The 9252-nt window shown below is 47.6% G+C and overlaps 18 non-coding genes across 18 annotated transcripts; all 18 read right to left on the bottom strand.

Annotated features, from left to right (window-relative positions):
- Positions 1-448: 448 nt before the first annotated feature.
- LOC123126676 (5S ribosomal RNA) lies at positions 449-567 on the bottom strand. The gene has a single exon (XR_006461904.1). It is a non-coding gene; the product is annotated as a 5S ribosomal RNA (ribosomal RNA).
- A 372-nt stretch (positions 568-939) lies between these two features.
- On the bottom strand, positions 940-1058 carry LOC123126653 (5S ribosomal RNA). The gene has a single exon (XR_006461885.1). It is a non-coding gene; the product is annotated as a 5S ribosomal RNA (ribosomal RNA).
- A 373-nt stretch (positions 1059-1431) lies between these two features.
- LOC123126596 (5S ribosomal RNA) lies at positions 1432-1550 on the bottom strand. Its single transcript, XR_006461830.1, has one exon. It is a non-coding gene; the product is annotated as a 5S ribosomal RNA (ribosomal RNA).
- A 372-nt stretch (positions 1551-1922) lies between these two features.
- On the bottom strand, positions 1923-2041 carry LOC123126652 (5S ribosomal RNA). The gene has a single exon (XR_006461884.1). It is a non-coding gene; the product is annotated as a 5S ribosomal RNA (ribosomal RNA).
- A 373-nt stretch (positions 2042-2414) lies between these two features.
- Positions 2415-2533, bottom strand: LOC123126534 (5S ribosomal RNA). Its single transcript, XR_006461771.1, has one exon. It is a non-coding gene; the product is annotated as a 5S ribosomal RNA (ribosomal RNA).
- A 365-nt stretch (positions 2534-2898) lies between these two features.
- LOC123126686 (5S ribosomal RNA) lies at positions 2899-3016 on the bottom strand. The gene has a single exon (XR_006461913.1). It is a non-coding gene; the product is annotated as a 5S ribosomal RNA (ribosomal RNA).
- A 371-nt stretch (positions 3017-3387) lies between these two features.
- LOC123126576 (5S ribosomal RNA) lies at positions 3388-3506 on the bottom strand. The gene has a single exon (XR_006461811.1). It is a non-coding gene; the product is annotated as a 5S ribosomal RNA (ribosomal RNA).
- A 373-nt stretch (positions 3507-3879) lies between these two features.
- On the bottom strand, positions 3880-3998 carry LOC123126614 (5S ribosomal RNA). The gene has a single exon (XR_006461847.1). It is a non-coding gene; the product is annotated as a 5S ribosomal RNA (ribosomal RNA).
- Positions 3999-4368: 370 nt separating this feature from the next.
- On the bottom strand, positions 4369-4487 carry LOC123126624 (5S ribosomal RNA). Its single transcript, XR_006461856.1, has one exon. It is a non-coding gene; the product is annotated as a 5S ribosomal RNA (ribosomal RNA).
- A 371-nt stretch (positions 4488-4858) lies between these two features.
- On the bottom strand, positions 4859-4977 carry LOC123126741 (5S ribosomal RNA). The gene has a single exon (XR_006461965.1). It is a non-coding gene; the product is annotated as a 5S ribosomal RNA (ribosomal RNA).
- A 369-nt stretch (positions 4978-5346) lies between these two features.
- On the bottom strand, positions 5347-5465 carry LOC123126512 (5S ribosomal RNA). The gene has a single exon (XR_006461750.1). It is a non-coding gene; the product is annotated as a 5S ribosomal RNA (ribosomal RNA).
- Positions 5466-6061: 596 nt separating this feature from the next.
- Positions 6062-6180, bottom strand: LOC123126588 (5S ribosomal RNA). Its single transcript, XR_006461823.1, has one exon. It is a non-coding gene; the product is annotated as a 5S ribosomal RNA (ribosomal RNA).
- A 371-nt stretch (positions 6181-6551) lies between these two features.
- On the bottom strand, positions 6552-6670 carry LOC123126647 (5S ribosomal RNA). Its single transcript, XR_006461879.1, has one exon. It is a non-coding gene; the product is annotated as a 5S ribosomal RNA (ribosomal RNA).
- Positions 6671-7041: 371 nt separating this feature from the next.
- LOC123126635 (5S ribosomal RNA) lies at positions 7042-7160 on the bottom strand. The gene has a single exon (XR_006461867.1). It is a non-coding gene; the product is annotated as a 5S ribosomal RNA (ribosomal RNA).
- Positions 7161-7531: 371 nt separating this feature from the next.
- Positions 7532-7650, bottom strand: LOC123126651 (5S ribosomal RNA). Its single transcript, XR_006461883.1, has one exon. It is a non-coding gene; the product is annotated as a 5S ribosomal RNA (ribosomal RNA).
- Positions 7651-8023: 373 nt separating this feature from the next.
- LOC123126595 (5S ribosomal RNA) lies at positions 8024-8142 on the bottom strand. The gene has a single exon (XR_006461829.1). It is a non-coding gene; the product is annotated as a 5S ribosomal RNA (ribosomal RNA).
- A 372-nt stretch (positions 8143-8514) lies between these two features.
- On the bottom strand, positions 8515-8633 carry LOC123126650 (5S ribosomal RNA). The gene has a single exon (XR_006461882.1). It is a non-coding gene; the product is annotated as a 5S ribosomal RNA (ribosomal RNA).
- A 371-nt stretch (positions 8634-9004) lies between these two features.
- LOC123126511 (5S ribosomal RNA) lies at positions 9005-9123 on the bottom strand. The gene has a single exon (XR_006461749.1). It is a non-coding gene; the product is annotated as a 5S ribosomal RNA (ribosomal RNA).
- Positions 9124-9252: the final 129 nt, after the last annotated feature.

Raw genomic sequence — 9252 nt, 5'->3', positions numbered from 1 at the left:
GAGTTTACCACGGTTTCCACCCCACCCTCGGAGTTCTGATGGGATCCGGTGCTTTAGTGCTGGTATGATTGCATCCGACATGTTACCCCCGCCTTCGTCCCTTATGCTTGCCACTCCCAGGTCCACTGCAAAGATGATTGTCATTCTTACTACCATTACAACCGTTGCCTAATAAAGGATAATGCCCTATATATACTACTTCCTCCCCCCCCCTCAAACACGGAGACGAGTTTACCACGGTTTCCACCCCTCCCTCTATACCGCAGCAACACGTATTTTTTTACCCCTTTCAGAAGGCGCTCCTCGCGCCACAAAGCTGCCTCTAGACGCGTGACCAATGAGCAGCGAGCTAAAACATATCGCAAATGTCAAAAATAATATAACGGGGTTAATATATATCGCGCACATCCGATATGTTTGTCACGAGCCGCAAAAAATAATTAAAAAGGGAATGCAACACGAGGATTTTCCAGGAGGTCACCTATCCTAGTACTACTCTCGCCCAAGCACGCTTAACTTCGGAGTTCTGATGGGATCCGGTGCTTTAGTGCTGGTATGATCGCATCAGACATGTTACCCCCGCCTTCGTCCCTTATGCTTTCCACTCCCAGGTCCACTGCAAAGATGATTGTCATTCTTACTACCATTACAACCGTTGCCTAATAATGGATAATGCCCTATATATACTACTTACTCCCCCCCCCTCAAACACAGAGACGAGTTTACCACGGTTTCCACCCCTCCCTCTATACCGCAGCAACACGTATTTTTTTACCCCATTCAGAACGCGCTCCTCGCGCCACAAAGCCGCCTCTAGACGCGTGACCAATGAGCAGCGAGCTAAAACATATCGCAAATGTCAAAAATAATATAACGGGGTTAATATATATCGCGCACATGCGATATGTTTGTCAGGAGGCGCAAAAAATAATTAAAAAGGGAATGCAACACGAGGATTTTCCAGGAGGTCACCCATCCTAGTACTACTCTCGCCCAAGCACGCTTAACTTCGGAGTTCTGATGGGATTCGGTGCTTTAGTGCTGGTATGATCGCATCCGACATGTTACCCCCGCCTTCGTCCCTTATGCTTGCCACTCCCAGGTCCACTGCAAAGATGATTGTCATTCTTACTACCATTACAACCGTTGCCTAATAAAGGATAATGCCCTATATATACTACTCACTCCCCCCCCCCTCAAACACGGAGACGAGTTTACCACGGTTTCCACCCCTCCCTCTATACCGCAGCAACACGTATTTTTTTACCCCTTTCAGAAGGCGCTCCTCGCGCCACAAAGCTGCCTCTAGACGCGTGACCAATGAGAAGCGAGCTAAAACATATCGCAAATGTCAAAAATAATATAACGGGGTTAATATATATCGCGCACATCCGATATGTTTGTCACGAGGCGCAAAAAATAATTAAAAAGGGAATGCAACACGAGGATTTTCCAGGAGGTCACCCATCCTAGTACTACTCTCGCCCAAGCACGCTTAACTTCGGAGTTCTGATGGGATCCGGTGCTTTAGTGCTGGTATGATCGCATCAGACATGTTACCCCCGCCTTCGTCCCTTATGCTTTCCACTCCCAGGTCCACTGCAAAGATGATTGTCATTCTTACTACCATTACAACCGTTGCCTAATAATGGATAATGCCCTATATATACTACTTACTCCCCCCCCCTCAAACACGGAGACGAGTTTACCACGGTTTCCACCCCTCCCTCTATACCGCAGCAACACGTATTTTTTTACCCCATTCAGAACGCGCTCCTCGCGCCACAAAGCCGCCTCTAGACGCGTGACCAATGAGCAGCGAGCTAAAACATATCGCAAATGTCAAAAATAATATAACGGGGTTAATATATATCGCGCACATGCGATATGTTTGTCAGGAGGCGCAAAAAATAATTAAAAAGGGAATGCAACACGAGGATTTTCCAGGAGGTCACCCATCCTAGTACTACTCTCGCCCAAGCACGCTTAACTTCGGAGTTCTGATGGGATTCGGTGCTTTAGTGCTGGTATGATCGCATCCGACATGTTACCCCCGCCTTCGTCCCTTATGCTTGCCACTCCCAGGTCCACTGCCAAGATGATTGTCATTCTTACTACCATTACAACCGTTGCCTAATAATGGATAATGCCCTATATATACTACTTACTCCCCCCCCCCTCAAACACGGAGACGAGTTTACCACGGTTTCCACCCCTCCCTCTATACCGCAGCAACACGTATTTTTTTACCCCTTTCAGAACGCGCTCCTCGCGCCACAAAGCCGCCTCTAGACGCGTGACCAATGAGCAGCGAGCTAAAACATATCGCAAATGTCAAAAATAATATAACGGGGTTAATATATATCGCGCACATGCGATATGTTTGTCACGAGGCGCAAAAAATAATTAAAAAGGGAATGCAACACGAGGATTTTCCAGGAGGTCACCCATCCTAGTACTACTCTCGCCCAAGCACGCTTAACTTCGGAGTTCTGATGGGATCCGGTGCTTTAGTGCTGGTATGATCGCATCCGACATGTTACCCCCGCCTTCGTCCCTTATGCTTGCCACTCCCAGGTCCACTGCAAAGATGATTGTCATTCTTACTACCATTACAACCGTTGCCTAATAATGGATAATGCCCTATATATACTACTTACTCCCCCCCCCTCAAACACGGAGACGAGTTTACCACGGTTTCCACCCCTCCCTCTATACCGCAGCAACACGTATTTTTTTACCAGAACGCGCTCCTCGCGCCACAAAGCCGCCTCTAGACGCGTGCCAATGAACAGCGAGCTAAAACATATCGCAAATGTCAAAAATAATATAACGGGGTTAATATATATCGCGCACATGCGATATGTTTGTCACGAGGCGCAAAAAATAATTAAAAAGGGAATGCAACACGAGGACTTCCCAGGAGGTCACCCATCCTAGTACAACTCAGCCCAAGCACGCTTAACTTCGGAGTTCTGATGGGATCCGGTGCTTTAGTGCTGGTATGATCGCATCCGACATTTTACCCCTGCCTTCGTCCCTTATGCTTGCCACTCCCAGGTCCACTTCAAAGATGATTGTCATTCTTACTACAATTACAACCGTTGCCTAATAATGGATAATGCCCTATATATACTACTTACTCCCCCCCCCTCAAACACGGAGACGAGTTTACCACGGTTTCCACCCCTCCCTCTATACCGCAGCAACACGTATTTTTTACCCCTTTCAGAACGCGCTCCTCGCGCCACAAAGCCGCCTCTTTACGCGTGACCAATGAGCTGCGAGCTAAAACATATCGCAAATGTCAAAAATAATATAACGGGGTTAATATATATCGCGCACATGCGATATGTTTGTCACGAGGCGCAAAAAATAATTAAAAAGGGAATGCAACATGAGGACTTCCCAAGAGGTCACCCATCCTAGTACTACTCTCGCCCAAGCACGCTTAACTTCGGAGTTCTGATGGGATCCGGTGCTTTAGTGCTGGTATGATCGCATCCGACATTTTACCCCCGCCTTCATCCCTTATGCTTGCCACTCCCAGGTCCACTGCAAAGATGATTGTCATTCTTACTACCATTACAACCGTTGCCTAATAATGGATAATGCCCTATATATACTACTTACTCCCCCCCCCTCAAACACGGAGACGAGTTTACCACGGTTTCCACCCCTCCCTCTATACCGCAGCAACACGTATTTTTTTTACCCCTTTCAGAACGCGCTCCTCGCGCCACAAAGCCGCCTCTAGACGCGTGACCAATGAGCAGCGAGCTAAAACATATCGCAAATGTCAAAAATAATATAACGGGGTTAATGTATATCGCGCACATGCGATATGTTTGTCACGAGGCGCAAAAAATAATTAAAAAGGGAATGCAACACGAGGATTTTCCAGGAGGTCACCCATCCTAGTACTACTCTCACCCAAGCACGCTTAACTTCGGAGTTCTGATGGGATCCGGTGCTTTAGTGCTGGTATGATCGCATCCGACATGTTACCCCCGCCTTCGTCCCTTATGCTTGCCACTCCCAGGTCCACTGCAAAGATGATTGTCATTCTTACTACCATTACAACCGTTGCCTAATAATGGATAATGCCCTATATATACTACTTACTCCCCCCCCTCAAACACGGAGACGAGTTTACCACGGTTTCCACCCCTCCCTCTATACCGCAGCAACACGTATTTTTTTACCCCTTTCAGAACGCGCTCCTCGCGCCACAAAGCCGCCTCTAGACGCGTGACCAATGAGCAGCGAGCTAAAACATATCGCAAATGTCAAAAATAATATAACGGGGTTAATATATATCGCGCACATGCGATATGTTTGTCACGAGCCGCAAAAATAATTAAAAAGGGAATGCAACACGAGGACTTGCCAGGAGGTCACCCATCCTAGTACTACTCTCGCCCAAGCACGCTTAACTACGGAGTTCTGATGGGATCCGGTGCTTTAGTGCTGGTATGATCGCATCCGACATGTTACCCCCGCCTTCGTCCCTTATGCTTGCCACTCCCAAGTCCACTGCAAAGATGATTGTCATTCTTACTACCATTACAACCGTTGCCTAATAATGGATAATGCCCTATATATACTACTTACTCCCCCCCCTCAAACACGGAGACGAGTTTACCACGGTTTCCACCCCTCCCTCTATACCGCAGCAACACGTATTTTTTTACCCGATTCAGAACGCGCTCCTCGCGCCACAAAGCCGCCTCTAGACGCGTGACCAATGAGCAGCGAGCTAAAACATATCGCAAATGTCAAAAATAATATAACGGGGTTAATATATATCGCGCACATGCGATATGTTTGTCAGGAGGCGCAAAAAATAATTAAAAAGGGAATGCAACACGAGGATTTTCCAGGAGGTCACCCATCCTAGTACTACTCTCGCCCAAGCACGCTTAACTTCGGAGTTGTGATGGGATCCGGTGCTTTACTGCTGGTATGATCGCATCCGACATGTTACCCCCGCCTTCGTCCCTTATGCTTGCCACTCCCAGGTCCACTGCCAAGATGATTGTCATTCTTACTACCATTACAACCGTTGCCTAATAATGGATAATGCCCTATATATACTACTTACTCCCCCCTCAAACACGGAGACGAGTTTACCACGGTTTCCACCCCTCCCTCTATACCGCAGCAACACGTATTTTTTTACCCCTTTCAGAACGCGCTTCTCGCGCCACAAAGCCGCCTCTAGACGCGTGACCAATGAGCAGCGAGCTAAAACATATCGCAAATGTCAAAAATAATATAACGGGCTTAATATATATCGCGCACATGCGATATGTTTGTCACGAGGCGCAAAAAATAATTAAAAAGGGAATGCAACACGAGGACTTCCCAGGAGGTCACCCAACCTAGTACTACTCTCGCCCAAGCACGCTTAACTTCGGAGTTCTGATGGGATCCGGTGATTTAGTGCTGGTATGATCGCATCCAACATGTTACCCCCGCCTTCGTCCCTTATGCTTGCCACTCCCAGGTCCACTGCAAAGATGATTGCCATTCTTACTACCATTACAACCGTTGCCTAATAATGGATAATGCCCTATATATACTACTTACTCCCCCCCCTCAAACACGGAGACGAGTTTACCACGGTTTCCACCCCACCCTCGGAGTTCTGATGGGATCCGGTGCTTTAGTGCTGGTATGATCGCATCCGACATGTTACCCCCGCCTTCGTCCCTTATGCTTGCCACTCCCAGGTCCACTGCAAAGATGATTGTCATTCTTACTACCATTACAACCGTTGCCTAATACAGGTGATGCCCTATATATACTACTTACTCCCCCCCCTCAAACACGGAGATGAGTTTACCACGGTTTCCACCCCTCCCTCTATACCGCAGCAACACGTATTTTTTTACCCCTTTCAGAACGCGCTCCTCGCGCCACAAAGCCTCCTCTAGACGCGTGACCAATGAGCAGCGAGCTAAAACATATCGCAAATGTCAAAAATAATATAACGGGGTTAATATATATCGCGCACATGCGATATGTTTGTCAGGAGGCGCAAAAAATAATTAAAAAGGGCATGCAACACGAGGATTTTCCAGGAGGTCACCCATCCTAGTACTACTCTCGCCCAAGCACGCTTAACTTCGGAGTTCTGATGGGATCCGGTGCTTTAGTGCTGGTATGATCGCATCCGACATGTTACCCCCGCCTTCGTCCCTTATGCTTGCCACTCCCAGGTCCACTGCAAAGATGATTGTCATTCTTACTACCATTACAACCGTTGCCTAATAATGGATAATGCCCTATATATACTACTTACTCCCCCCCCTCAAACACGGAGACGAGTTTACCACGGTTTCCACCCCTCCCTCTATACCGCAGCAACACGTATTTTTTTACCCCTTTCAGAACGCGCTCCTCGCGCCACAAAGCCGCCTCTAGACGCGTGACCAATGAGCAGCGAGCTAAAACATATCGCAAATGTCAAAAATAATATAACGGGCTTAATATATATCGCGCACATGCGATATGTTTGTCACGAGGCGCAAAAAATAATTAAAAAGGGAATGCAACATGAGGATTTTCCAGGAGGTCACCCATCCTAGTACTACTCTCGCCCAAGCACGCTTAACTTCGGAGTTCTGATGGGATCCGGTGCTTTAGTGCTGGTATGATCGCATCCGACATGTTACCCCCGCCTTCGTCCCTTATGCTTGCCACTCCCAGGTCCACTGCAAAGATGATTGTCATTCTTACTACCATTACAACCGTTGCCTAATAATGGATAATGCCCTATATATACTACTTACTCCCCCCCCCTCAAACACGGAGACGAGTTTACCACGGTTTCCACCCCTCCCTCTATACCGCAGCAACACGTATTTTTTTACCCCTTTCAGAACGCGCTCCTCGCGCCACAAAGCCGCCTCTAGACGCGTGACCAATGAGCAGCGAGCTAAAACATATCGCAAATGTCAAAAATAATATAACGGGGTTAATATATATCGCGCACATGCGATATGTTTGTCACGAGCCGCAAAAATAATTAAAAAGGGAATGCAACACGAGGACTTGCCACGAGGTCACCCATCCTAGTACTACTCTCGCCCAAGCACGCTTAACTACGGAGTTCTGATGGGATCCGGTGCTTTAGTGCTGGTATGATCGCATCCGACATGTTACCCCCGCCTTCGTCCCTTATGCTTGCCACTCCCAAGTCCACTGCAAAGATGATTGTCATTCTTACTACCATTACAACCGTTGCCTAATAATGGATAATGCCCTATATATACTACTTACTCCCCCCCCTCAAACACGGAGACGAGTTTACCACGGTTTCCACCCCTCCCTCTATACCGCAGCAACACGTATTTTTTTACCCCATTCAGAACGCGCTCCTCGCGCCACAAAGCCGCCTCTAGACGCGTGACCAATGAGCAGCGAGCTAAAACATATCGCAAATGTCAAAAATAATATAACGGGGTTAATATATATCGCGCACATGCGATATGTTTGTCAGGAGGCGCAAAAAATAATTAAAAAGGGAATGCAACACGAGGATTTTCCAGGAGGTCACCCATCCTAGTACTACTCTCGCCCAAGCACGCTTAACTTCGGAGTTCTGATGGGATTCGGTGCTTTAGTGCTGGTATGATCGCATCCGACATGTTACCCCCGCCTTCGTCCCTTATGCTTGCCACTCCCAGGTCCACTGCAAAGATGATTGTCATTCTTACTACCATTACAACCGTTGCCTAATAAAGGATAATGCCCTATATATACTACTCACTCCCCCCCCCCTCAAACACGGAGACGAGTTTACCACGGTTTCCACCCCTCCCTCTATACCGCAGCAACACGTATTTTTTTACCCCTTTCAGAAGGCGCTCCTCGCGCCACAAAGCTGCCTCTAGACGCGTGACCAATGAGAAGCGAGCTAAAACATATCGCAAATGTCAAAAATAATATAACGGGGTTAATATATATCGCGCACATCCGATATGTTTGTCACGAGGCGCAAAAAATAATTAAAAAGGGAATGCAACACGAGGATTTTCCAGGAGGTCACCCATCCTAGTACTACTCTCGCCCAAGCACGCTTAACTTCGGAGTTCTGATGGGATCCGGTGCTTTAGTGCTGGTATGATCGCATCAGACATGTTACCCCCGCCTTCGTCCCTTATGCTTTCCACTCCCAGGTCCACTGCAAAGATGATTGTCATTCTTACTACCATTACAACCGTTGCCTAATAATGGATAATGCCCTATATATACTACTTACTCCCCCCCCCTCAAACACGGAGACGAGTTTACCACGGTTTCCACCCCTCCCTCTATACCGCAGCAACACGTATTTTTTTACCCCATTCAGAACGCGCTCCTCGCGCCACAAAGCCGCCTCTAGACGCGTGACCAATGAGCAGCGAGCTAAAACATATCGCAAATGTCAAAAATAATATAACGGGGTTAATATATATCGCGCACATGCGATATGTTTGTCAGGAGGCGCAAAAAATAATTAAAAAGGGAATGCAACACGAGGATTTTCCAGGAGGTCACCCATCCTAGTACTACTCTCGCCCAAGCACGCTTAACTTCGGAGTTCTGATGGGATTCGGTGCTTTAGTGCTGGTATGATCGCATCCGACAAGTTACCCCCGCCTTCGTCCCTTATGCTTGCCACTCCCAGGTCCACTGCCAAGATGATTGTCATTCTTACTACCATTACAACCGTTGCCTAATAATGGATAATGCCCTATATATACTACTTACTCCCCCCCCTCAAACACGGAGACGAGTTTACCACGGTTTCCACCCCTCCCTCTATACCGCAGCAACACGTATTTTTTTACCCCTTTCAGAACGCGCTCCTCGCGCCACAAAGCCGCCTCTAGACGCGTGACCAATGAGCAGCGAGCTAAAACATATCGCAAATGTCAAAAATAATATAACGGGCTTAATATATATCGCGCACACGCGATATGTTTGTCACGAGGCGCAAAAAATAATTAAAAAGGGAATGCAACACGAGGACTTCCCAGGAGGTCACCCAACCTAGTACTACTCTCGCCCAAGCACGCTTAACTTCGGAGTTCTGATGGGATCCGGTGATTTAGTGCTGGTATGATCGCATCCAACTTGTTACCCCCGCCTTCGTCCCTTATGCTTGCCACTCCCAGGTCCAGTGCAAAGATGATTGCCATTCTTACTACCATTACAACCGTTGCCTAATAATGGATAATGCCCTATATATACTACTTACTC

This window comes from Triticum aestivum, chromosome 5D, assembly GCF_018294505.1.
Source record: "Triticum aestivum cultivar Chinese Spring chromosome 5D, IWGSC CS RefSeq v2.1, whole genome shotgun sequence".
NCBI lineage: Eukaryota > Viridiplantae > Streptophyta > Magnoliopsida > Poales > Poaceae > Triticum > Triticum aestivum.
This window is presented reverse-complemented; position numbering and strand designations above follow the sequence as displayed.